Consider the following 27,905-nt stretch of genomic DNA (forward strand, 5'->3'; position numbering starts at 1 on the left):
TTAATATACGATTTAAAATAATTTTCTATACTCTACAGAATTATTTTGGGCAATATTTTTTTTCTTATAAAATATACAATTTGAATCAAGAATAGCATAAACATTGGAAGGAAAACTATGGAATGATTTGACATCCTCTGATCCAAGATGATTCTTGACCTTCCAAAATTTCTTCAACTGCTTAGGGGTCATTCAAGTATCACGTCAGCATCGGGGGGGGGGGTTCGGATTTGCTGACTTTTGATGACAAGGGGGGGGGTGTGAAGGTTGCTTACGTCATCAACCACCCCTTTTTGAAGATATGAAATATTCTAAGCTGCTGACGAAATTTTTAAGGGGGGGGGGGGTCAGTGTTTTGCTGACGAGGGGGGAGGGGTCAAAAATGGCTGAAAATCTGCTTACGTAACACTTGAATGGCCCCTTATATATGCGTGCATTGATATAAACCATCTGCTATACTCTTTTTACAGCAGATAAGTGTTTAAAAAAGTTCATTACATCATGCATGTAAAAAATGTTGATTTCTGTTATTATTAAATTACCTAGATACTTAAAATGATACTCTTATTGTGCATAACATTGAAATGTATCTAGCAATCAAAATACTAAATTGTCATTTAATTTGGCAATGCTAGCTTGTACATGATGCTTAAGAAACTCCTGTTACTTATCCTTAGTCAAACTTATTCTTACGTTTGCACTATGATATGGTATATTTACTAGCATTTTATAATGCAATGGTTTTCCAGTTGAAGCTGTATTTAAATGTGCAAAACAAATGCTTTGGGTAACGAGTCCTGTCAACTCTGCTTTGGTTAAAAAATGTTGAAAATGCTCTTTAAAATTAAAACTGAATTTATACACCCTGGCTAAGAAATGTTTACGTGAAAATAAATGAGTTTAAATTAGTACATTAACAGATGCTGCGTGAGAATTTTCAATATGCAATAAAATTTTGGGCAGATCAAAAAATTTAAAACATAAAAATAGATTTTTTTTTCAGTAATTATAATTCCAAATATAAAACCCCCTTTAATCTACATAAAAGTGTTTTGTTAATTAACATATCTATCAGTTAAAAAAACTATTTGACAACATTGGCAATGAGTTTTTGACTGTTTTAATACTGATTTAGTTTCTGAAGTCTAAAACCTAACTCTGATGCCCTATCATACATATTTTGAATAAGCCGCTCTATTCCGCTTAGGAAAATGAACACAGGTAATCAGTAGCTTAGATAAAATGAACCACAAAACTATATTTTATATGTTCTAGATTCTTGTGTTGAAAAATTCAAAATTGCAAATTATAATTAACATTGTTTTAATTATTGTAATAAAATTAATGTTTGAAAATAAAACATTGTAATATGCAAAAAAAGTAACTTTTTCATCATGTTATAAATCCATTGTGTTCAAAACATTATCAAAAAGCATTCATTTAGGTTTTTGATGGTTTGAACCAGTTTTTGACGTCAAAAACCCAACCCTGCTGAAAACAGAAAAATTGTTTCTGCAAGCTGCAAAATGCCCAAGGCCGGTATTACACTATAAAAGTTTGATATAAGCCCTTTCATAAAACTTACAAAATGCAGACAGTAAGGTCAACGGTTGCATTTTCTAGAATGTAACCAATAACCTTATTAGTTAGATTTTTCAAGTTTTACAAAAGGGATTTTACCAAACTTTTACAGTGTAATACAGGCCTAAGCCTGGTCCCGACAGGAGAACAAATTTCACGGCAAAAGGGGGATTTAACAACTTCGGGGGGGGGGGGGAGTAATTTTTTTTACAGCCAATCTAGCCTGGTCCTCTTGTGACTTTATGTTATAGTTGAGCCCCCGATATAAAGCCACTATACATTTAACAGAATTCTTGCACCGTATCGAACCACGGTCGAGAGCCGTTGTAATCATTATCAATGAAAGGAAGTTTATTGAAAATTTCTGCTGCTGATTGGGGGTGGCGCTAAATCATGGTGTTAGACTGTACATTGCATTTTGCTTTCTACTGAAGATTATTCATAACAGCACACTTTAGTAAAACTTACTTCTTTGATAACAGCGTATATTCATAAACGACAAAAAAATGCGATAAAATCTTAATTCAAGCAAAGAAAGAAATATATTCAACTAAATCACGCATTTGGATTCGGAACAACACACTGATGCCAAAAAATGCTAAATTTTCAGGGGCTTCCACTTAATTACAATAAAGCCGGCCAATCATGGAAGCCAAACACATGCGAGACTGGGGGGAACTGCAGTTGTTATCGTAGTCGAAAGGTGGGGGTGCAAGGGGAATCGGAAAAGAGCATATAATAAGCCTCTCTATTTTGCAATGGCGTAAAAAACCATGGCAACAAAACCAAGCATAAACATTGAAAGAAAGGGCTACAGGAGCACCGGGGAAAGAAAAGGAAAAAACAAATTCTCGCCAGCCGGCCGGCTTTTTTGGCCGATCGAGCCTTACAAAGCCGATGAAAGTAAAAACTCAGCCATATCACATCCAGCTTCAAATATATATACACGTACATATAGTAGGCCTACGTATATATATATGGTCAAAGAGGTCAAACTCAGGAATCCGGACCTCCACATTGCTACATTTACGTACGTACGTGCACCCCAAAGTCATGAATGGCCATACAACATTCGTAATTATAGTGATGACTCTCGGGGAGAGGGGGAAGAGGGAAAAAAAAGACAAGAAAATAATAATACAAACACATAGACATTCAGGGCCAAAACTCGGGGCCTTTTATAAGGGCAGGTGATTCTCATCATCACTGAGAAAGGGGGGAAAAGGCATTTCCTCGCCCTCAGAAACTTCACTTAATCGAAAGGAAATTCTTTATCAATGTCTTCAAGAAGGAAATGATGTAGCTCCCCTCTCCATTTCCCCCCAATTTTTTTGTTCGGGGGGGGGGGGAATGTTTTCAATGAGCACTTACCCGAGGCTTAGGGAGGAAACCTCTTGTTCTATGGATCCAGTGTTATGTCATGCTCTCGCTAGAGATATTTTGTAATTTTTTTCTTTAGATAAATCCCAAAAGGACCCATTAACAACCTCTTGTGGACCCATGGGGGTTCGCGGGTCACCTTCTGAAATTCGCCGTGAACGATATAAAAAATAATCGTTTGGATTCGACAAAGGGTCCACGTTGGGAAGTGGGGGGGGGGGGGTTAAATGTTGAGTGGTGTTTTAAGGTTTAGTGTAAAAACCTTAAAAACGCCACACAGTATTGTTTTTATATTCTAAATTTAAATTCCTACATAGCGGTCCAAACTGCAGCCATATCCTTGTGGGGACGACCCACGAGCAGGGCCGCAACTACATACAGTCGGCCACGTTTAACTGAATTACGGATACCCAGCTTGAACGGATAAAAATCCTCCGGAACCAAAATTTCTTTCACAGAAACAATGTTAAAGTTCCCCGCTTAATATGATCATTTAAACAACTTCTTCCCGCTTAATCGAATATTAAGAATATTCTTGACACGTCAAATGTTAATACACATTATATACAATGGATGGCTTTTTTTTCTCAGCCCGAGATATCAAGGAAACATTTATGTTTCGAATATGATGCCGATGTGAACTAGGAAAGAAAAGTCATCACGTCTCCGCCGGGACTCGAACCCAGGGCCTCTTGCTTGATCATGTCTCCAGTGGTGCAGATGGTAGCATGCTTGCCCGGTATGCAAGAGGGCCTGGATTCGAATCCTGGCGGAGACGTGATGACTTTTCTTTCCGAGTTCACCTCAGCATCATATCCGGAAAATAACTGTTTCCTTCATATTATATACAATGTTTTTATTGAATGAAACGTTTAGAATAAATGGAAAATACGTTACTAAGTTAAAATTCTGAAAATACCCATTTGAGAATAGGTACTGGCCTCCAAGTATTCAAGTAGTCTTTAATACGTGCATTTAATTGAGCCAGAGGGCGCTAACTTGACTAATGAAAAGTAAAAATCTTGGATACTGTGATCATTGTAATGCTATCTAGATACAGGGTGAGAAAAAACTCCGTAGAAACAAAAAATTCATAAAAACCGGAAAAATAACCGAAATAAAAAATGGTTTGCGGGGTTAGCATCGCTAGGTCACGGGAATTTTTTTAAGACGGGGGGGGGGGGAAACAAAAACAGCAGATAGGTGGTGCTGACGTACACAAGTCAAAGAAAAGATACACAAATAACGAACAGAATGTCTCCAAATCGTTTATTACAGCAGTATGTGCTCCACGTGACCACCACCACAGGGGATAACACATTGCAGGTGAGTCTCAAATCCAGCAACGACAGAGTGCAGCAGGTCCCCATACACGGTGAACTGATTGTGGATTACGAGCGCAAGTTTATAACCTTGGTTATATACCATTTGCATATTTCCACCGAAGTCTCTCGTACCAGTGCCACCTATCGGCTGTTTTTGTGAGTTCTTTTTCCTGTCAAAAAAATTCCCGTGACAGCGATAACCCTACAAAACGTTTTTTATTTCGTTTTTTTTCCGGTTTTTATTCATTTATAAAGTTTCTGCGAACTTTTTGCCCACCCTGTATGTAAAATTGTGTGTGCGTGTGTTCGTTCTCTATACAAATCTACAATTTTAGATCTATGGTCTCCAAATTTTGTGAATATATGAAATGGGACCCGACTTGAACGGTAGGCTACTTTGAAAGTTCGTTTGAGCTGAGAAAATGCCGGAAATAGGCAAAAAACTGCCGGACAACAGTGGTTCTTAGGCCTCAACAATGACTTTTGGAATGTTCACTTTGGTTCCCGGACAACGCGTTTCAGTCACGCATACATTTGCCACTTTTTCAATCCTCCCAGTAACTGAAGAAAACCCGGGCAGCGCTGGGTATTATAGCTAGTTCAAGTAATTTCCATTTCATTTTTGACGTGGCAAGAAGCCTTATTAATATTGATCCTACATCAGTTTTCAGTATACAAACTGTTCGCCGAATAATCGGATATCCCCCTCTTAACTGGATAGTGTGCTGGAATCGTTGGTATCCGAATAACCGGGGCCGACTGTACTTTGTCAGTCGGAGCAAGCATCCATTTTTGCGCCACCTTTTAGCGCAGAAAAAGCAGTTAAATGGTGAATTCGGCCCCATCCCAAATCCTCCAGACCCCCCCTCCAGTCTCGGTCCTACCAAAGAGTGTAAGTGCAACTTATCAAAATAATCATAAGAATGAATCGGTTTCATGAACCGAGAAATCGATATCACGTATGATCCGAAACAGCTGGAACTTTTCGCCATTCATGACGGCGCAACAACCGAGAACTGTATATGTGAGGAATTGTGTGTGTGTGATATCAGAGATTGAATTCTCTCTCTAAGTGGCGTCGGAGCCGGGGGTGCTCATGTATTTAATAAGCTTAAACTATGCTCAACATAAATGATGAATGTTGAAAATGAGGTATCGATCTCGTGAGTATAGAATCAGGCGCATTTTGCGACAACTTTTAATACTTCAAAGAGCGCCACGGTGCTCACGAATTGTCATCGGCAAGAAATTTTTGCTCAGCCTGAGGGTTACCTAAATTTAAAGTTAAGGGGTCCTCTATTCTTTGACTTCTAGGGGGGGTAGAACCTTAGAGAAGATAATATCCTTTTTCTCCTCTATAGGAGAGACCGTTTACATGGGAAATAGAAAAAGCGGGTTTAAAACCCGCTTCAAGAATATTCACCAATGACTGCTCTTCATTTCTTTTCTTACGAAGGAAAAAAGTCGCCAGAAATGGGTGCTAGAACTCCCAATGCTACCGCAATATTGCACATGTAAATGGAGGGGCTAGAACAGAAAGGAAAGGGGGCTGAAGAAAAGAGGATCAGAACGAGACACCTTTTCTTTTAAAATCAAACTCAGAATGAATCGTAGAGGGATAAAACGGTTCCTTTAGCCATTCAAATCACGTGGCGACGTGATTAGAGTTGTTATAAGCCAATTATTCGAAAATGCGGAAAAGAAGGAGGGGAAACGACGCATCATCATCCCTATCACCAACACCCTCGTAATTTAAATTTGAAATGAAGTAGCACATATTGGGTATGTTAATGTTAAAGAACCCGGTTCTGCCGGAATAAAGGCAAGTCATCGACATGACTGCAAAAGTAGAAGATATAGGCCGATGGGTGGTGGCATCACCACCGTCTTAACGGGTTTTTTTTGTAGAGCAGAATGGTGGTGGTGGTGATTTTTGCCACAAATTATGCCCGTCGCTTACGGTCCTGGGATTCAAAAAAGACCACGAGTGAAAACTCCGCCTGGAAAGTCGAGTGATATCGGGAGCTAACTTCTCGCAGTGCAGGTCTGGGTTCGAATCCCGGTTCAGGAATTAGTGTCTACTAATAGTAACAAATTCCGTGGACAGATCGCAAAAATCTTTTGGGAATATGTGAAATCACATTAATTAATTAAAAAATCAACAGAAAAGAAAGCCATGACATGACACGTGGCTAAAGGGGGGGGGGGCACAGAGAACTTAAGCTCTTGAATGAAATATGGTAGAGGGGGGGGGGAATTTGACTAAGTTCAGAATGTGGAACTGCTCATAAAACCTTGACCATCTTAGCGCATGGGATGTCTGGGCATGACTGAGAATACTCATGTTTACGGTAAGATCTGGTAGCGTGATCTGAGCTGGAAGCAATAACTTAAATATTTATTTATATTCTTACTCGTGAAATATGGGATCCTTAAACATCATTACTTTCCCGGTGTGGGGGGGGGGGGTCCATGATGCTGAGACGCACGGCACCTACAATAAGCAATAAGGATGTTCATTGAATTCTAGCCCAGGGTAGGTTCGGATTCATGGGGAAAAGTAGGAAGGTTCATTGATGATACGCGAGTTTTATCGGACACGCAATTTTTCTCCCATAGGCTCTTAGGATCGCTCCTTCCTCTCATTCATAATTCAATAAGCAGAAAGGGTTTCGCTCTTAGATCAAGGGGATAGGGACTGGACAAGGCGTTGTGGGAGGGGGGGGGGTGCATAAGAAGGAAATGTGCTCCAAAAGAGGTCTAAAAAGTTAAAAAACCACTGCTGCACTTGTTTTTCTCATCGTGAACAGACAGTGGATGTAAATTAATGGGTGCACCAAAATGCTCGAATTCGCCGATGACCCCCTTTTTTTTTTAGCATGTTAACTGGTGGGGTTTTCGGCCCATCAGCGTTTCTATCCAGCCTAACAGTACAGAAAAAAAAAGATATTCACTCGTATGCCATGATCTCTATTGTTTTTTTTTATCAATCATTGTGACTCCGGCCACCCTGTTGGATGTCTTTTCTTCAAAGTGGCCCACCAGTTTGAATTTCTTATAAAATGGACTGCGATGACTAACACGTTTTTACAACATTTGTACGCACAACGCATATAATATGGTGTATAGCATTGAAAAAATATTTAAAGCTTGTTTCCGAACGTCGGTAAACCACGAGAGAAATATCTGGGTCAAGAAATTCCAGATAGTAGTCCGAGGTCAACGCTATGGAATCACGCACTCGCATTCAGTGTGTATGAACGTATTTCTTCCTCGAGAAACTTGCATTTTCAATAAGTAGACAATTCTTAAATCTGTCGATATCCACGGCTCCCTTGTAAAGGCGATCCTAATACCTTCGGCTCTTTCGGACAAGTAGTGTCCCGTCTTGACTACCGATCGACTGATTGACTACCGATCGATTCTCTCTCTGTGATGATTTATTTGAGACTCCTTTGCCCTTATTACCATGGACAGTGGGCATTGGCCTACACAGGTTGGGAGGCGGTGGGGAGCTGACGTGACTTGCCGTTTTCCCTCGTAGGAGAAAAAAATAGGAGCAGGCTTTGTCTACCAACCCCCCCCCCCCCCGCGGATCTTTGAGGATTTTAACACCTTTCCCATGATCCTTTGCACGCGAGCTTCTTACGACTTCAGTAAAGTATGGTTGAAATGTTAGTCTACCTAAACGTGTCTCAGTGAAAACCACAAAAACCCGGTTTAAGTGATCCGTGAAAAATCCTGACTTGGTTTGGGGGGGGGGGCATCGAAAGATCCCGTTTTAGGGGGGACCCAGGCTTCGGGATGAGGAAGTTCTCGGTGACTAAATTTCTACAATGCGTTGTATTTTAATCTGAAATGTTCTCAATGAAGCGTACTAAGGCACCTGAATACACGAACCAGGAAATCCACATCAGGTAAATATACAGTGTCTGAATATTCAGCTCAAAAACTGTAGAGAGAAGAAAAAGCCGAGGCTAATCAAGAAGCTGTAAAAAAAAACAACTTCAATCGTTATTTTGTGGGGGGAAGGGAGAAGCTTCAAAGTAAAAGAGGGGCGGGCACAGCGAGAAATCAAGGGGCAAAAAAAATCGACACCCCGCGGATTATGACGGCGGAGATCACGGCCAGGAATGTCAGTCTCAGGGCCCCAGGGCGTCAACATTCTTAAATCCAGCAGTGCTGCCGAAATCCCCGCATATCCACTTCTATCCGAGTCAACAAACTCGTATACATAAAAACATAGCGCGTATATATGTGTGTGTGTGTGTGTGTGCCCCGCCGTCACTCTATACACCCACTGAATGGTATGCATAGGATTCATCATCACCACTGCAGAGGCCTGAAGGCGAACGTGACCGAGACTGGAAGAGGCGATTATTACGCTGCAACAGGCGCGAAGGCGATCACCACCGAAAACCAGTGAAGGTGTGGAGCGATATATAGGAGAAATGTTTCTCCCACGCTCCCCAGAGGAACCGAACTAGTTTAGAAAGAACCAAGGGCACTTAATTTATATGTGTAACATTCACTACTACTACTATTTCCCAAGCCCGACCGCTGTGTCAATATCCAAGAAGGGCCATCTGGCAAAACGAAGTTTCCTAATCACACACAAAGCTCAGTGGCGTATTTATATGGTCAGGGGGGAGGGGGGCTTAGCAGGCCAGCAAATCTGGGGAATGATTTGCTGTAAAAATGAGTTGATTAGAAAATGGGGCGGCACACGTTCCCCCCCCCCCCCATATCTATATACTTGGTATGCCATTTTATGCACAGTAAATGGGAAGGAGTGTGGGTGCGGGGGGGGGGTGAAATTATGGGAGGGGTCCTGCTGCTGGTTGGCTTGTGGCTCTCTGGTCCAGCGCGGGCGGTTTGCTACTCTTCGACGTCATTGGATTTTTCCACCTTGGCCCACGTCTCCCGAGACGAGAACCAGCTTATATCCCCCCTAGACCCTGTTCCTTAGAGCCTAGAGGGACAGAACGGGAGTCACGGTTGGTCTGGTGGCGGTGGAAATGGGTCGCAAAGCCCCAAATCCACTTCTGCCTAGTGATGGACCAGATCAGTGAGGAAGTACGTCAGTGAGAAAAATAGTGACCTAGAGCAGTGGTTCTCAACCTTTCGAAGTCCGCGGTTCGGTAGAATTACTTTTTTGAGTGGAAGAACCAGTCGTAAAAAGTCACTTAACCCTAAAATGCATGATTTTTTTATTCTGAGCTGATAATTTTTTCCATAATTAAAATTAATGAATCCTATAGACAGCCGAGAGAAAAATATTTTTAAAAATCTATTCTCCGAATTGTATTTCTTATAAAAAGGTCTCACAGAGGACGTAAAATCGCATATAAAATAATTGTATTTAAGTATTATTAGTTTCCAAATACATAACTACCTTCTTTATGATTCAAACTACATAAAGAAAAAAATTTGGGTTGCAAACTTCAACGTAAAAAAAAAAAAATGCAAATGAATCATTTCGACCCTACAGCGCATGATTTTCTTTTCTGACTGGTTACAGAAGATTTACATCTCTTTTTTTAATTGAGGAGTTTTACTGCCATCTATCAATGGCTTTCGCATGAAAGTGAAAAATAATGGATGTCTCAAACATTGAAGTTACCAATTGGCAGCGGGGAATAAAAATATATTTAAAGTAGATGTTGCCAATCAGCAACAGTATGCACTGTAGGGTTAGCGGGAAATAAATGGAGGAATGAAATCAATTACTCACGGCCCAGTACTGGGACGCGGCCCGCCAGTTGAGAAAAACTGACCAAGAGCATATGCAAGTATGTGAATGAACAAAAGAACGACCTAGAGCAGTATTTCCCAAAGTGGGAGATGGGAAGGTCTGGGAGGCCGGTAGAAGCTTTAGGTTTAATAAAGAAGCCTATGAGTGGATTGCGTTGTGGGAGGCGATGAGACAAGGGAATTTTTTTGAAAGGGGGCGGAACAAAAAATTTGAGATACTATCACCTACAGCAGTGTTTCCCAAAGTGGGCGATGAAATGATCCAGGGGGGCGATAGATGCTACGGATTTAACATGGGATCCTATGGGTTCACTTGAGTTTTGGGGGCGATGAAAGGTAAAAAATTTCTTAAGAAGGGGGTGATGGAATGAAAAGTTGGGAAACCATGACCTAGAGCATCTGCGAGCATGTGAATGATAAACGACTTACAGCGTGTGTAGGCATGTGAATGGCCAAAAGCGTGACCTAAAAAGTGAGGGACCAGGTCAGTGAGCAACTAAGAGTGACCGGGAGTGTAAGCGAGTGACCAAAAGTGACCTAGAGAGTGTGAACATGGGAGTGACCAAGAGAGTAAGCAAGCATGTTAGTGACCAAAAGAGTGACTTGGAGACAGGCATAGGCCAAACACACAAGCGGGTTATAGCACGGGTGGTAAATTCGAGGAATGAGTGGTCAAGAAAATTAGACTAGAATGGGAGAGGCGGCAAAATTCGTGTAGCCCACAGGCTGGAAAACCATAAATCAGCCTCTGCTACTACTATCACTTTCCAAGCTCCGCCACTGAAGCAATTGAAATGAAACATGACGGCTATGTGTCAATATCCAAGCGGGCCATCTGGCAAAACATTTCCTAATTTCACACACACAACAAGGGAGTGATTACAAAACAACTCGTAGAAAACCATAACAGCGGTACATATGTTGATATCAAACGAATGAGAGACCAAAGATGAGTGGGGGGGGGGGGTTGAGGAATTCAAATAAATCACTCCACAATCAATCCATATGAAATAACTTGGACATAACAACTTCCTCCCACGCAAAGAATCGACGCCAAGCCAAGCACGGGGTAGTTCTTGCGTTTCCGCTGGAAATAAAAATCGCAATTTCGTAACCTACTGATGGGTCACGGACTCTTGTTTTTATGAAACTACACACACACCGACCGAGATTTGAAAATGAAAATCAAATCATCATCGTCGAGCAGGAAAACCGACAACACATTGCAAAACACATGAATCATCGCTGGATTCAAATCCCGCATGTAATTTACAACGACGTCGTTCAACATGATTGCGCAGGATGAAAAATTAATGAATTTTCCAATGCGACTTGTTGAATGAGATTAACCGACGTATTTAAGCGGTCGATTTCTTCCCCTTGAGGGAATCTGGAACCCACACGTATCCCACAGGCGGGTACAGGGTGGGGGTGATAATCCGTTCAGTGAGAAAAAATTGTATTATTGGCACAAGTGGGGATGGAGGTGGACAATCGCCCCCTTCCCGTTTGAGGATCCCATGAACCCCCGCTTATGACTGTTCTGGGGGGGAATCCCCCTTCCCATAAGGAAGTATACATACTCCGCTTAATCGGATATTGTGTGCTGGAATTATTGATATTCGATTAAGCGGAAGGCTGCATTTCTCCAATAACTTTACGATTGTGAGAACTATATGACTATTGAGTGGACCATGTCCTCATATTATAATAATTTAATGTTCGAATTTGCAAACGTTGGTTTCAGAAATTCACTGATTACGACAGATACGGAAAACTGGCTAAGTGAGAAGATATCGATGTTTCAGGAAAGGAAAATTCATCTCTGCCCTCACGGGAACTCGAACCCCGATCTCTCGTTTGCCGGACGAGCGCTCTACCAACTAAGCTATGAAGACAGAATTCCCCCTCCTTGGAGCTTATGTATATGCTGAATGGCTCAGTGCAATGGACGGTGGTAACATTCTACTAATAGCTCGCAGAGATGATTTTTTTTTTCTTTTTCATGAAACATCGATATCTCCTCACTCAGCCAGTTTTCCGTATCTGCCGTATTAACAAAGCAGAGTGACGCCTTTCGTCATTCACTGATTAGCCTCACTGATGATGGTCAGTGCGTACCATGACGTTGTACAGTATGATCCCATCCCTTATATAGGTATATATCCCCTTATGTGTAGCCTTAAAAAATTTCCTTAAAATGCGTCCACTAGTTTTTTTAGACATTCGAAAAAAAATGAAAATTTAGTGGTGAACACCTGAGTGCATTATCATCTTGGTGATTTCTAACGTTGCCGCCCTTAAGGGTGTGCAGTAGCACCGGGACCCGTGTTCACAGAAATAGTGAAAAGAGTACGCATGCTTATACATCAAATACATTTCATTTCGTACTGAACGCGGTTGTCTGAGCTTCAACCGATGGGATTCTGGAGTTTCCATCAATTCTGGAATTTTATCATCACATCTGAGATTTCCTCTCTCATTAATTAGAATTTCAATCAATTCTGGAATTATTTTCATTATTTTTTCTCACTGATGATGAATTTTCATCACACAATTATGGGTTTTTTTTCTTTCACCCATTCTGAATTTTCATCATTCTGGAATTATTTCTGTCAATTCTGGGATTTTCCCTTCATTATTTCTGACTTTTCATCAATTCTAGGACTTTCTCTTATTAATTCTAAATTTCCATCAAAATTCTGGGATTTTTTCTTTAATTCTGAATTTTCATTGGCGAGTAGATATTTTTTAGCATTCCTGTATATTCTGTGATAATGCATGAATCTTTGGATGCCCAATTCCCCTTTCCCAGGGCCGTAACTAGGATTTTTGCTACCCGGGGCAAACATTATTTTGCCGCCCTCACAACTTCAAAATTCGATAATTTTATAACGGTTTTCTTTGTTCCCACCTGAAATTGCCACCCCAGCCTAAATTTTGCCGGCCGGGGCAATTGCCCTCCCCCCGCCCAATAGTTCCGGCCCTGCCTCTTCCGCTCGAAAGACATCAAATCGGGGCTAAGGAAAGGAGCCCCGAAATTATTTTCGCACCGGGGTCCCGCGTGTTACAAGGGCGGCCCCGATTTCAAACTGTAACAAATGTGGTCTAATTGAAAAAATTTTGAAGCGGCGCATTACGCACCGCGCTGATGGAAATAATGAAACGTAACCACTGTGTGTGTGTGTGTGTGCGTGCGACATTTAAAAAAAATCACCAAATCACCGACGACGACTCATCCAGCTAATAATAATAATACATAACAGCAGCAGCAGCAACGGGGAGGAAGCGGATCTCCACAAGGCATGAAGCCGCAAGAAGGTAATAAAATTGAGAAAGTATACACCAAAGCTGCATTATTATAACTTTCAAGCGCGGCTTTGGTTGATACACACACACACACACCAGAGGTCGGTCGCGCCCACACCTTTTCCCTGGAATTTCCTTTATTTTTTTTTTCTCTCCTTGGTAAAGGAATTCGTTTGTGTTACAACAAAAAGAAAACCTGCTGAAGATACGCTCACCTGCCCATCATCGCTGAAGGTAGGAGAAAACCTTCAAAGACATGGAGTAATGAAACAAAAAAAAAGCTTGAACATGAGATGACTAAAAACCGCAAAAAACCGGTTGTTTTTTTTTTCTCTCTCTCATGGATTCATTAGAATGTGCCTCGTATGCTCAATTTGTGCGGTGTTGGGAGGAGGAGGACAACACTACCATAGTAGTAAGAAAGCGGGCTACATCGCGTGCATTCATTCTAGTGATGAGCTTCGACAAAGAAATTTCTGGAAGGTGGTTTATAGCGAAAAAAAAAAAACTATTCTCCGACTTCTTCAATGGAAGGCCCATCACTGTGGGGACGAGTCATTGCCGTATAGATCACTATCAGGGGAAGGTCCGATGATTATCCACGTTGTGTACGGGTATATTTACATGACTTGGGCAGTCGCATACTAAACTGTGACCTTGACATCTCTTTCTGGACTCTTATCACACAATGGCTTTTTTTTTTTTACTACCCTACCAAATTCGTAAAGGGAAAAGGTGACTTTTCTTTCTTTTTTTTGACAAGAATCATAGGATTCTTATAATTTCACGGGGATTCAAAAACCAAAGCAGGAAGATCATTTACTTCGATGGATTGTTATTTTCTCACATAGCAGTGTTTCCTCAACTATAAAGTCTGACAGCACAAAGGCTCAATGCTGTTGGATACCGCCGATTGAAAAAACTCTGACATCATAAATTTGTTTGGGGCCACGCATGAGGCACACGAAACACTTTCCGACATGCACCAATTCATTCGAAATTCCCTTCCAACCCCCCCCCCCCCGAGGAATGTTTACGTGGGAGATGTACGGTGTTGTACATGGATGCTCAACCTTTAGGAAATCGCGGGAAAGGTCTGGGCCACTTTATTATGTGATTTGGGACAGAGCTTACGTGATCTATAAATGTACCGCGGACCACTTGATTGATCTGGGACTGTACCGCGGGTCATTCAAGTAATCTATAAATATGTCACGGGTCATTTGAGTAATCCGTAAATGTGCGCGGCCGCTTTATCTTTCTGTAAATGCATGGAACACTTTAATGATCTGGAACAGCGTCACAGATCACTCAAGTGATCTAAAAGTATGACGAGGGCCACTAGAGGTATCTGTAACTGTGCCGCGGGTCACTTAAGTAACGTGTAACTGCATCGCTGGTCACTTGAGAGCCACTTAATTCATTTTTACAGAATTAGGTTTAAGGTCGCGGGCCACATTTGACTCGCGAGTCATGCGTTGAGTAGGTACGGTGCAGTAGTACAGTGTAACCTCCCATTACGTTTGAATCACTTCAACTGGGCCTCAATATATTTTATAATCTACTAACGGACACTTCCCCTTAGCGGATGAAATTTTCGGTCCCTAGAGTGTCCGTTATCCAGAGGTTCTACTACTACTTAACTAAACATGCACGTCGTACAGATTCCTCTGCGGAATTTCTAATGAATCGGCACATCATGCCGAAATGTGTATTCTGAGCGTATGCTTGGCCCTAACGTATCGGGAGGTTCTTCTGAGCCAGAAGTGTTTCTCAACCCTTGCGATCCTAGGATATTCTAATGGCCCACAAATGTGAATCAAATGGAATGGGAGCCTTGCAGGTGACTAAAGGAGCGACAGAATGCCATGAAAAAAACTTCAGCTGTGCAGAAATAAAGCTGGAACAAATGTTGAAGAAATAAAACCAGGCCATCTTAATGCATGAGCCCCCAACCAGGCATGGTGTGGGATGGACGCTTCATGTCCATAGGAGCATTGGAGTACGCAAAGGGGGGTTGTGGGATTTTAACCCCCACCAAAAAAATCTGAAATACCCTCGAGAAAATTCTGCGTACGCCTATGCATAGGAGAACCGCATGATGACATCTTTATGCATTTATGGAGAGTATGTTAACATGTGAGCTGTTACTAGCTTAGTATGGGAACCCGAGAACATCATTCTGCTCGGGAAGGGGCCTCATGACGAATTGCTGGTCGAATTTCCTATCAGCCAATCATATTTTCCAGAAGAATTACAAAAATAATTTTTCGTTCAGTTTTTCTAAGAGTTGACCGATTCCCCCCCTTCCGTATTGGTAGACGTCGACAGGAATTTCAAAAATTTTGCGCTAACCTCTCTATCGGGGGGTTGGGGGGCGGTGATGATCGCTTCCCCTAATCCCGTCCCGCTTATGTGGGAAGGCGAGTGGAAATTTCCGGTACTTTGGATGAGGGCGATAACCCGCCCACCCCCCTCCCTCACCAAAAATAGTTTTCAAAAATTTACGTTCTCATAATACGACTAAATATCTAATCTCATTCTTTAGTCTTTTCTGAATCTTTGACGGTACTTGAATTGCCGTTGATTAGAGATGATTCAATATTTCCTTGATTGCCATATTAAGAATTCAAGGAATTTCGAAATCAAAATTTGCAAAAAGTCCCTTTTTTCGTAAGGGGCCGTTCAAGTATTACGTCATCATCGATGGGGGGGGGAGGGGGTTTCCGATTTGCTGACTTTTGATGACAAGGGGGGAAGGGGGGTTTGGATAATGCTTACGTCATCAACCACCCTTCATGAAAATATGAGTTAGGATTCAGAGGGGCAGAGCTGATGACGAAATTTTGCTGACAAGGGGGGGGGGTCAAAAATGGCAAAAAATTTGCTTACGTAATAACTTGAACGGCCCCTAATACACAAGTCCATATTCTAATGACTTCCTTTCAACGCATGCACAGCGATATCACCAGCACACACCCAAAATAGGAAAAATATTCGAATCGTAAATAAATAGCTGGCACAGATCGCTTTTGCAACGTTCGATTCCGAAGTGGAGAACTTTTGGCACTGGCGTATTATGTTGTCCGAAGTCTTTCTTTTTCTCTTCCATCCATCCTTGTTTCACGAATGAATGATACCAAGCGTAACGAATTACAAACTGCACGAGTGAAAAAAAGAGAGATACGGCGGAAACTCTCTACGAAATACAATTCCTCACGACTTTTGATTGCAGAACAAAAACTTTCGGTCAAAGCCATAAACGATATCCTTGCACGATAGATAGCATTTCTTTTCTTTTTTTCACTCCGACCTATCTTATATCATATTCACAACGCCCTCGAAGGAAACCAATGACAGCTATCGCAGAATAACACACATGCATACAACGGTATCTGAGATCCTGCCCTTTTCTTGTCTGGGTCTTTAGTTCCAGAAGGGACTTGGCGGTGGTCAGAAATAGCCCGAGTATGCCAATTATACTATAATAAGACAACCCACCAGCACACACACACAAATCGCAACACGCCCGGATGCATTAGAACAAAATAAAATAATAAGAATACACAATGGCGAGATAAGCATCTCTATCAACTGCTGACCTCAGCTTGACCCTTTCCCGTTTTTTTTTTTAGCTGAGCGGTACCAATGACAATACGTGTTGTCAAAGCGGTATTCAAATATGCATTCATAATGCAATATGAATATAAAACAGTCACATGCAAACGTAATATATTAGACGTAAGGATGTCGTATCGGACGTTCTGTACTTCATCGTCCTTAAAGATCATGTAGGACAGATTGTTCCAAGGATATCATATGTCAGACAGTCTGTACTTCACTGCCCCTAGAACCGGGCTCAACTAATCTCAGACGCTACGTAACGACGGCGACTAGAAAATCGGTATTGGTGCCTAAAATTCTCAATGCGATTGCTAAATCGGAGTCCGAGGATGAACCAAAACTTCATTATTTAATAACAAAGTGCTTCCCAACGGGGGGGAGAGAGAGTCTAAAAAACATTATTGGAGAGTCTGCGAAGAAAAAACCATGCTTGGCTCCTAAGAAATTTGGCTAGCACCTAAATTTTTTTATTATTTGTGAAGCCCTGCCCGTCACGTCATACATTCTTCACTTCATTGCCCTTAGAGATCATGTGGGACAGATTGTCCCCCAAGGATCATACGCGCCGGAACCTAGGGACTGAGGTCACATTTCAGCCCCTCCCCCAATAAATTTTGTAAGAGGGTTAAACCTCCCCCAATAATTTCTGAAAAACAATGCAATACACCTTCCCTCTCTCGCGTACGTGATTGAGTCCCGTATATACGGGACGACCCAGCAAGTTTCAGCCGCCTCTCAAAATTTTCTTCATGTCGACGCCACACACTGCCAAGGATATCCAATCGGACATTCTTACTTCATTGCTCCTAGAGATCACGACAGACAAATGAGTTGATTGAAGCTCACGGACCCACTGAAATTTCTCCAAGGAACCCCAAAGGAGGGGTCAAGAAAAAACTCAGTTTAATCATTCGAAACATCTATCAGCAACCATTTTTATGATGATCGATTGTGACACGTTTGCCCACTCAAAAAATCCCGGTTCTCTTCCTCCATAATACGTAGAATACATATTGACTTAAAGGGGACGTTTCTAACTTATTATCATTAATTTAATAGCACCTTAAGATAAGGGCACATTCTATCTAAGGGTCCCTAAATAATACGGTAAAAATTATTTGAAACCTGTATTAGGCCGGAATTACACAAACTTTTTAGAAAAGTTCTTTTATAAAACTTGAAAAATGCAACCAGTAAGTTTATTGGTTACATTTGCTCGAATGCAACCAATGCGCTCATTGGTTGCATTTTCGAGTTTTATAAAATAATTTTTACAAAACTTTTATAGTGTAATCCCAGCCCTACACTATAAAAGTTTAATAAAATATTACTCTATAAACTCCGGCCTTTAGAAAAAAAAATCGTACATCATCTGATCTCATAAAATCTGGCATTTTCATGTGTAATCGCTTTTATACGGCATGAAACGTGCTGACGGACGCGCTAGATACAACGCATGTGTGCCGTGAAATTCATTGTTTTTGAGAAAACGAACGAACTGAACGTGTGACTTGAGTTCTTATAAAAAAAAAAATGTGCATTTCCCCGTGAAAGAGTATTTGCCACGTTTTTAGAGCAGAGTGACCAACCTACACGGCCCAGAACAGCTATTAATGCGGCACAACAAGCGATTTCCAACTAAAATAATCAAAATATTTTACTTATAACAAGTTTTAATACCGTTTCTGGTAGAATTGCCATCAAGAAAACGGGGGTGAGGGTGTAAAAAAGAGCTCGGCTTGTTTTTTTCCGTTCGACATTGTAAGCTTGAGAATACCAAAAGCTCTCTCTCATTATTGATCTAATCCCAAGTAGCCCGGAAAAACGAGAAAATTGAATATCACTAATTTGATAAGACTCACATAAAAGTTTTTTTTGTTCAAAATAATTTAGTTTTTCTGAATTCTCTTCACCTCGATTAAAATTCAGATTTTTCCCATTGGTAATTCGTTGGCTGGTTAAGTTAAGACAGGGCCACACTCATATCCAGCTTGGTTCAACACTTATTCACAAATATTTGCTTCCAACGTTTGCCCCCCCCCCCCCCCCTGCAATGAAGCACCGGCGGTATAAGCTGGCTACACACTGGCCAAATGTTCCTCTGCGAACATTAGCTTCCAGAACAGAACACACTCCGTGTTATAACTGTTGGCGTTCTCCGACCAATGTGTGGCCAGACGGATTGGAAGATCGGGTGGGATGGCGGCTTCCAGTGACTTTAGGTGGAGGTTAGAAGGTCCTGGTCGCTCTCTTCGACCAGAATTCCAATACACCATTCAACATCTGACTCATTGGCAATGGTAGAGCGGCCACACTACTCATCCATGACCAACCTTGGAACGTATTGCACCACACTGTACACAAGTGTGACCTCAGCTTTATACATTAATTACTCCGGTATGCTATTTTTCTCCTCCAACCCAGAGGAGTATCACAATATAATGGAACTTAATTACATCATCAATTAAAGATACCGTGATTCGGTAGTCAATTTTGTTCCTTGTGAAAACCTCAAGAAAATAAATCGCTTCGAAAAAAAAATTGTAACGAACTTGCTTCCGAGTGTCTTCACGATCAAATGAATTCCCGGGCAATTAACTAAAACCATCCCTCTCGGACGAATTAGGGAACTTAATTCGGCTATCGCACGTAAGGCCTATACAAGAAGTAAATTACCGAAGGGGGGGGGGGAAATCCCATTTCGGTTTGTTGGAGTCACGTTTTCGACATGCTATTCTCTATTACGATTCCTTTAAAAAAAATCATGAATTAATTCTTAGGGTGAAAAGAGGCATCTTGTCTGAGGCGGAACAGAAGTGTTACATTACGTACATAGTAGCTATGACCCCATAACGATTCTTGCGTGTTCGAATACAGCGAGGGAAGAGAGAGTGAGTGAATGGCAGCACGTTTCCTACATATTTCGAATTGCAAGGCATTAAGGCAGCTTATAAGGATCGACTTTCAGTGTGAATGGTTTCACTACATCTTCCCAAACACAAATGTAATTTTAAAGATCTAAAACCGGCCACAACCTTTTCAGTCCGCGGGACAGAAACTTGTATTTATGCTACTGCCGAAGCCCGAAATTGGCCCAGTTTACCCGATCAATGTCCGAATTGATCGGCTTGCGCCGCTCGATACATATATCCTATGCATCCATATATTCCTATATATCGATCCCTAAGATATTCCGATTCCTTTGATCGTTAGGGTTTCCATAGCTAACCATAATTATAAATAGCTGCAATTATTACAAAAAAATACGCCAACGTGGCGATGACCCCGAATCATAAGGATCAATATATAGGACCCACCGAAATCCTGAAATTTGGACATTGGCAGGGTCAACTGGGCCGACCAATTCGCGAACTGGTCAATTTCGAGTTTATATAGGCGTCGGAAGTGTTTTAGACTTGTGGGTGTTCATATTAATATTTATGCAGGAAATGATGTCATTTGTATGATTTAATTCTGGGGGGGTGCTATTCTAAAAAATTCTATGAATGCTCTCCAGCACCCACAGAATTGGACACAGGTTTCGACGCCACTTTGTATAGGGTGGCTATATGTGACCTGTATTTTACTGAGCATTCCCGTAATTTTGGCCATACCAACTTTTTTTACGAAGTGTCCCGTTTTCTTCCTTATTTTCAAAGAAGAGCATTTGAATTTCGAAATCAAGAATTTATAAGTCATGAAGATTTATCCTATTAATTATACTCATATAAATATATTCATTTCATACATTTCTTGTATACGTTTTTTTATGTAAAACATTTACGTTTTCTAATGATTATTTGACGCATAGTCGTCGTCCCCCCCCCCCCTTTCTTTAAATAAACTGCAATTGCAACATCTAACGCTGACCACCACAAAAAAAAAAGTTCAAGCCCGGGGTCAAAGCAAATTGAATAAATAATTGAGATGAAATTCCGGCTTCCTTCAAGGAAAAAAATTTTAAGATATTTTCTTTTCTCATTTAAAAACCTCTTTTGTGTAGACGTTTCTTTAGTGACGTAATCGATGAGCAAATCGCAAAAAATAACCACATTCTATATATTGGCGACTCTCCATCATCCTTTTTCGAGCAAAAATCAAAAATCATGTCTCTTCGAGAGTGCGATTTCATCAATTCTTCACATCACAATTGGTAAATAATCGAACCCATTGGCGTCAAGTTCTGTAAGATATAAAAACTCGGCACCCTACCCGTATATGTTATAGCTAACGACAAGCTGGTATTACGGCGACTGAATTTTAACCAGGGAAGACGGTAATAAGCTAATTTTAGCTCTTCTGACAGATGCGAAATAGAACATTTCTACATTGATCATGCGGGTAGCTACAAACCATTGCGAAATCAATTCTGAGGTAGTAGGGCTATGGGGATCCGATACAATATTGTAAAAAAACTTAGGCTCTTGCCATTTCAACCTGTATAATTTAATCAATTTTCCTGAGCCATATGAGGCTGATGAAGCAGCCGCAACCCATTCCTGGTTTCTCCCATATATAATGTACCTTATTAGCGTGTAACGTCCCATTTATGATGTAAATAAATATTTGATATATTCGATTCTTCGATATGTATTATTGACATCTGGCTTCGCGATATCAAGTCGAATCCCTCCCCCCCCCCCCCCCCCCACACAGGATCACAGTGCATCAGTTTGCTCGAGAGCAGGGGCGTCGGAAGTGTTTCCAAACTGTGGGTGCTCGTCTTTAGTTTTATATCGGAAATTTTAATTTCTGAATCAATTCTGGGGGTGCTCGGATGCATTTCACAAATTATCGGGGTGCTTGAGCATCCACAGCACCCCCTGCTCCGACGCCACTGCTCGAGAGCTTATGGCACTGTTAAGGCAGCCCCGGATACAAGATCATGACAAGCCAATTCTCTACTGTACAATCTACCCTAGCGACTAAGTAGCCGATCAGTCTATGGGAGTCCTTGTAACAAAATACGCATGTACTCAACGAATCAGCAGGAAGTACTAAAGAAAGAAGTGAAACCGAATTATAACTCAAAGTGACCCCCCCCCCCCCACCAAAAAAACACTTTTCTTCCCCTCCTCTTATAAAGAGTCAACAACCACTTAACCCTAAAAACAAGGGCAGTGCCGGAGCCTAAAACCGGGATCAACAACCATGGGGTGAATTTCTCCCTTCCACATCCTTTGAAAATCAGCTCAGGAGGGGATCTTCTCACGTGCTGGAGTACAGGGGGTCGATGAAGCGACAGTCAGTCTGGGTATTCATATTTCAAAAGAAAAGAAGAGTTAACATAAACAAGAAATTTTTTTTTTTTAGTTAGATATTTAGCAGCCAACCCCTTAAAAAAAAGTGATACCCCACGTTTTTCTTTCTTGGTGATCAATGGTCTGCGGTCTCGAATGATTAGCCCGCTGCTTCAGCTGGGTGTCTACGAGGGAGACGCATCTCCCCCTTCTACGGAAAAGCAGGGAGAGAATATGCCATATATTGCTCAAGAGATTGAACATGAAGCGAGAATCCATCCTCCTCCACTCCTCCACAGACAATCAACTTCCCGACACAGATGGCAATCGAGAACCAAAAAAAAAAAAAAGGCTCTTCAGACGTGCGTACACGTTCTCCATCATTGTCGATCTGTTCAGCTGCCATCACATACTGAAAGTTGTTTCCTTCCGCAATCGGTCCCAAGTAACCGACACTGGATTTTTGTGCTCAAACCAAAGCGTATTAATAATACGCTAGTCTTTAATACGCTTTGGCTCAAACCATGTTAAATGTTGTACATGTGGTTCCCAACCTGGTGCCGTACGACTCCCTTGCAGTCCTGGTATATTCTAAGGGAGCCAAGAGTGAAAACCAAGTGAAAGGGAAGCGATGACCGGTGTTTTAGGGGACCAAAGAGATCTGTGGAGCAAAATATACAGTATGTGACAAAATAAAGCGTTTAAGTAAAGTATGGTGAGAAAAGTAACTTTTAGAATCCTGCAGAACTGACCATGGAACCAAGGTCATCTTGACGCATGTGCCAATCGATTGCAAACCATAGGTCCATTCGACCTTGTGTCCATAGAGGGCTTACTTGATGAGATCTAATACTATAGCTTTCGAGAGTAAATACACAAATATGTAAGACGTTACTTCCAGCAAAAATGGAACACCAGAACGTCACTTTACCCGAGGCTCATGATTTTGAGATGGCTTTGCATAGAACCCTCTCAAGAGGGGAGCTCACACAGGGGTCCTATAGACTAGTGTGTCCGAATTTTTTTTGACGTCGCGTACCCCTGTGTAAGTGACGGTCAATGCAACAAGGAGTTACTCCGGCTGACCAGGCGTCTAGTTGCGGCCCTGTTCTCAACCTTTGATCTGCGGAGCCCTTAAGGCTCCATGTGCATTTGCCAGTAGCTCCACGGCCTCTCCAAGACAATGGAATAAACCAGTAGCTGCAGAAATAAATAAAAAGAGACCAACGGGGCTCCACGAGTCAAAAAGGTTGAAAACCACTGCTCTAAGAATGCGTTGGATATCGCGCGATTATAAACTTTTTCAAAAAAAAAACCGTCATCAAAAAACGTTGTACGAGGGAAAACGCTTTAAACGAGAAATCTCGATGAATACTAGTTGGAATCACGAAAATAAGTCCGGGATGCGCTGTAAATCTTTTGGGTGTGTGCGGTTTTAAAGTCAAGCATCGGTCATGAGACACACCTTATTTTCAGTTTTAATTTACTCAAAAAAAATTAAAATAAAATTCAATAAGAGAAAACTGTCTCGCTCATGGATGAAGGCAGGAGAGTGGTGCCCTGGATAAAACAGCGGCCCCCATAAAACAAAAATATGTTCCAAAAGTAGAGGGGGGAGCGGTGCATTGGCGAAAGAAGTGTAAGAAACCCGGCTGTAATAAGCCAAACATGGCGGGAGAAAAAAATGCTATCAATGAGGAAATATATCGTCGTTGCTTCTACTCGAAAATTCCACGTAGTACCTTAAAAAATTCTTTCTTTTTTAAATGTAAACACGGAAACAGATTGTTAAAAAAACAACAAAATCTTGAGAATTGCTTTAGAGCAAACATAAGTTGATCTTTGGTTGCTAAAGAAAAGAAAAAACAACAAAATTCTACATGGAAACGAGGACTTGGTTTTTAGTCCACGTTTTATCTATCACAGGTCTCCGGATAAAATATACTTCATCGGGGAGAAATAAGAATAAAAAAATGTCATTTTTCTTCGAAAACAATAGATATGACGATAACTACCGGATGATAGCATAAGAGAGGAAAAAAAAGAAAACGAGAAAATAGTAAATGACAGATTTTACCGGAAAAAGAAATATAAAAGGAAGAATTTTTGACATACAGTATATGTATTTATATAGGTTTTTTTTGTTTCTGGGAAATACGCAGTACATTTTCACGTTCATAATGAATGAGTCTTTAGATCATGGCTGCGTAGCCTTGCGATTAATGGGGAAATGCGGCCCGCCGAGGTGCTCCATTCGATTAGATATTCCGACAAAAATTATTTTTTCATTGAAAATATGAATTTTTAGAAATTCTGAAATTATTTTACACTAAATATGAATTTTTAGAAATTCTGAAATTATTTTACACTAAATATGAATTTTTAGAAATTCTGAAATTTTACATTAAATATGAATTTTTAGAAATTCTGAAATTATTTTACATTAAATATGAATTTTTAGAAATTCTGAAATTATTTTTCATTAAATATGAGAATTTTGATTGATTCTGAAATTATTTTACATTAAATATGAATTTTGATTGATTCTGAAATTTTTTCAATAAATGCGAATTCTCATCAATTATGAAATGACTTTTCCATCAAATATGAATTTTCATCAATTCTGAAATTTTTCATCAATTCTGAAATTTTTCATCAATTCTGAAATTTTTCATTAATTCTGAAATTTTTCATTGATTACGAAAATATTTTCCATCAAATATGAATTTTTATGAATTCTGAAATTATTTTTCCTATTATGAATTTTTTTGATCAACTCGTAAAATCAATTCATTAAATATGAATCTACAATTATTTTTCTATCAAATATGAATTTCATCAAGAGTGTGTGAGAGAAAGAGCAATAGATTTCCTTAAAAAAAGAATTTTTTTTCCACCAATTCTGAAACTACTTCGTTAATTCTGAAATGTTTTCTAAAAGTAACTTTCGCAAATGGTTATCTGTACAAGCCGGTACGGATATAACAAAGTTCACATATAACATATACTTTTTTCGACTTCGCTATAAGCGGGTCCGACTGTATTTATTTTATACATCGTACTGAAAAAACCATAAGCTTATTCATGACTGTGTCTGATGAATATTATCCAGAAATTCTCACATTAAAAAAAAAAATGAGCTTTATATATTCATAATAATGTCAAATGATGCCATAAAATTGCAACATTAAGAAAACACTTTCAATCAATCGGATAACGATTTTCCTTAATTGAAAGACGTTCAAACGTAATGCTGATCGATCAAATGCAATACAAATGATAGTAATATATAGAGATCATATTCGAATTTTGAAAAATGAATAGTTTTGTTTAATAAGGATCCTAATCTCAAATTATCGATTTTCAACGGCTATGATCAGCCAAGTTTTGCATCCAATCATTTATCACAATTTATACGATAGATAAGCTTGTTAATCGAATCGGGGATCAAGAAGTTTTACGGCTCGAATCGGCAAATTCGAAGCGTTATCAATCAATTGTTTTTGTTTTGGGTTGGCATATCGAACTCTCAATGAATGATTCATCACTTTTCGTTGAGTCATCGGAATATGGATATATATCATGCACCCATAATACATCATAAATGCTCAACCCAGTTTTATCCAAAATTATAATTTTGAAGAGTAATTTCACATCCTCTCCTTAATTTTGAGGTTTTTTTTATCGGTGAGAAATAACTGTTAAAAAAAATTACTTAAAATTTTAAAGAGTACCTATATTTTCACTCAACTGGAGAAGTTATCAGTATCAATTTGGAGAAGTAAAATTGTGTTTAAATGCGAAAAGGGCGAACATTGGTTCAACCTATGGTCCGCGGGAAGAAGGGGGGGGGGGACTTAGCGGGCTATAGCCCAGGCCGGCAAGTTCGGAAGGACGACAAATTTGGGGAATGAGTGACCAAGAAAATTAGTAGAATTGGAGAAGGGCAGCAAAATTGATATTCTTTACAATGAATCCTCCTCTGCCCAGAGAACGACGGACTAGGTTATTGAGTGACCTAGAGAGTTTGCAAGCATGCGAATGATAAAAAGAGTGGCCTATAGAGCAAGGTACCCGGTCGGCGAGTGATCAAAAGAGTGACCTGGAGTGGGAGTCTTCAACCTGTCAGAGCACTGCCTATACCAATCATCAAACGAAGAGCACCCCCTCACTGCAACTTCGACATAATTAAGCCTGAAATCTACGTAACTGTAATCCTTGAATTCAATTTTTACAGGTGTTAAATAGAAGCGTTAATCAAGTGCTCGGGAGCACAAAATCGGACATGAGCACTTTAGGCGGTTCTAGGAGCACCATGATGCTCACGAGCAACAGGTTGAGGATGACTGATCCAGAGTGTGTGAAAACACGCGAGTCACCAAACAAGTATGGGGGGATGACCAAAAGAGTGACGTAGAAAGGAACCAAAACAATGTACAAGAATTTGAGTGACCGAAACAGTGCCGTAGAGTGCGTGAACGTGGGAGCGACTCAAAGAGTACACAATTATGTGAGTGAGCAAACGAGAGCCTTAGGGACAAAGGTGTATTTAGAGGGGTCGGGGCTAAGCGAGTTATAGCACAGGGTGGTGAATTTGAGGAATGAGTGGTCAAGAAAATCAGACGAGAAGGGCGGCAAAATTTGCTGGGTTTTCCAAGTCAGATGTCAGTCCCTGTGTACATTTGAAGTGGCTTGCTTGTACATTCGGCTTGCAGATCACTTTTTGGTTAATTATTTTCTCGGTGGCCAAGTAAAAATCAAAACATCGATACTTCCCACCATAGGCGTAAGCAAAATTTTCTCGGGGAGGGGGGTTCCAATTTTATTTTTTCTCGGGGGATACGTTTTTTTCCTACAAAATAATACTATCATTTCGGCTTGAGGATGAGGGGCAGAACCCCCCCCCCCCTTTGCATACGCCAATGCTTCCCACGTACTTTATGAATGATGCAATTTTTTCCGCCCAAAAATCACGCACATACAGGGCCATGTTCACCCCACCCCCTCAAGGTAAAAGGGATTTTTCTGAGGCTCTCCCATCTAACTAGAAATGCCTGCCTAGCAATAACACGCTTAATACCGAAATTTTTACCCATTTCTAGGACCTCAACTAGATGGTTGTCAGCAGAAGCAAGCTCGAATTTTGGCACCTCCTCCGATCCGGCGCGTGGAGCACCAGACCCGCCTGCTTCCCCTTTAGTTGCGGCCCCGCAGGGAGGTCCTGTGCCTCTGGGACTGGAGGGTCATCATATACAGTGTTTGTGAATGCACTAACATAAAAATGTAATGTAAAATTCTCCATGAGAAATATCTTACAAAAAATTTTTTCTCGCACTCTCTCTCCTATGAGAAAAATAACTGATAATATCATCAGAATCTAACAATTGAGTATTTTTTATCTCAGCAAGACAAACATCATCAGCAACACACAATAAAACTAAAGAGAGATGATAGGCGGGTTTCTTGTAAAAGACTTGAGCGAACTCATGATTTTGTCCTTTTCAATTTAGAAGAACGATCTTTCTCTAGAACAATTTGATATTGATGATGTTGTCGACGATGATTCAATGCTGTCTCAACAGTTGGGGGAAGAGAAACGTCTATTCTAAACCCCTCCAGCATTATTTAACATTTGTGGCATTGTGTGTCACCAACCTGAACCACATATGAAAATTGTTGTAGTTTGTTTGAA

The 27,905-nt window shown here is 40.6% G+C and overlaps 1 protein-coding gene and 1 non-coding gene across 2 annotated transcripts in view; both read right to left on the reverse strand.

Moving 5' to 3' along the window:
• Positions 1-27,905, reverse strand: part of crb (cell polarity complex component crumbs) — a 112,923-nt gene that overhangs the window by 83,319 nt on the left and 1,699 nt on the right. The gene's annotated exons all lie outside the window — the stretch shown is intronic.
• Positions 11,867-11,938, reverse strand: TRNAA-GGC (transfer RNA alanine (anticodon GGC)). Its single transcript has one exon. It is a non-coding gene; the product is annotated as a tRNA-Ala (tRNA).

The sequence above is a fragment of the Pholcus phalangioides genome, unplaced genomic scaffold (assembly GCF_987345545.1).
Source record: "Pholcus phalangioides strain wild (caught in Gottingen) unplaced genomic scaffold, Ppha-v1.0 ptg000004l_1, whole genome shotgun sequence".
NCBI lineage: Eukaryota > Metazoa > Arthropoda > Arachnida > Araneae > Pholcidae > Pholcus > Pholcus phalangioides.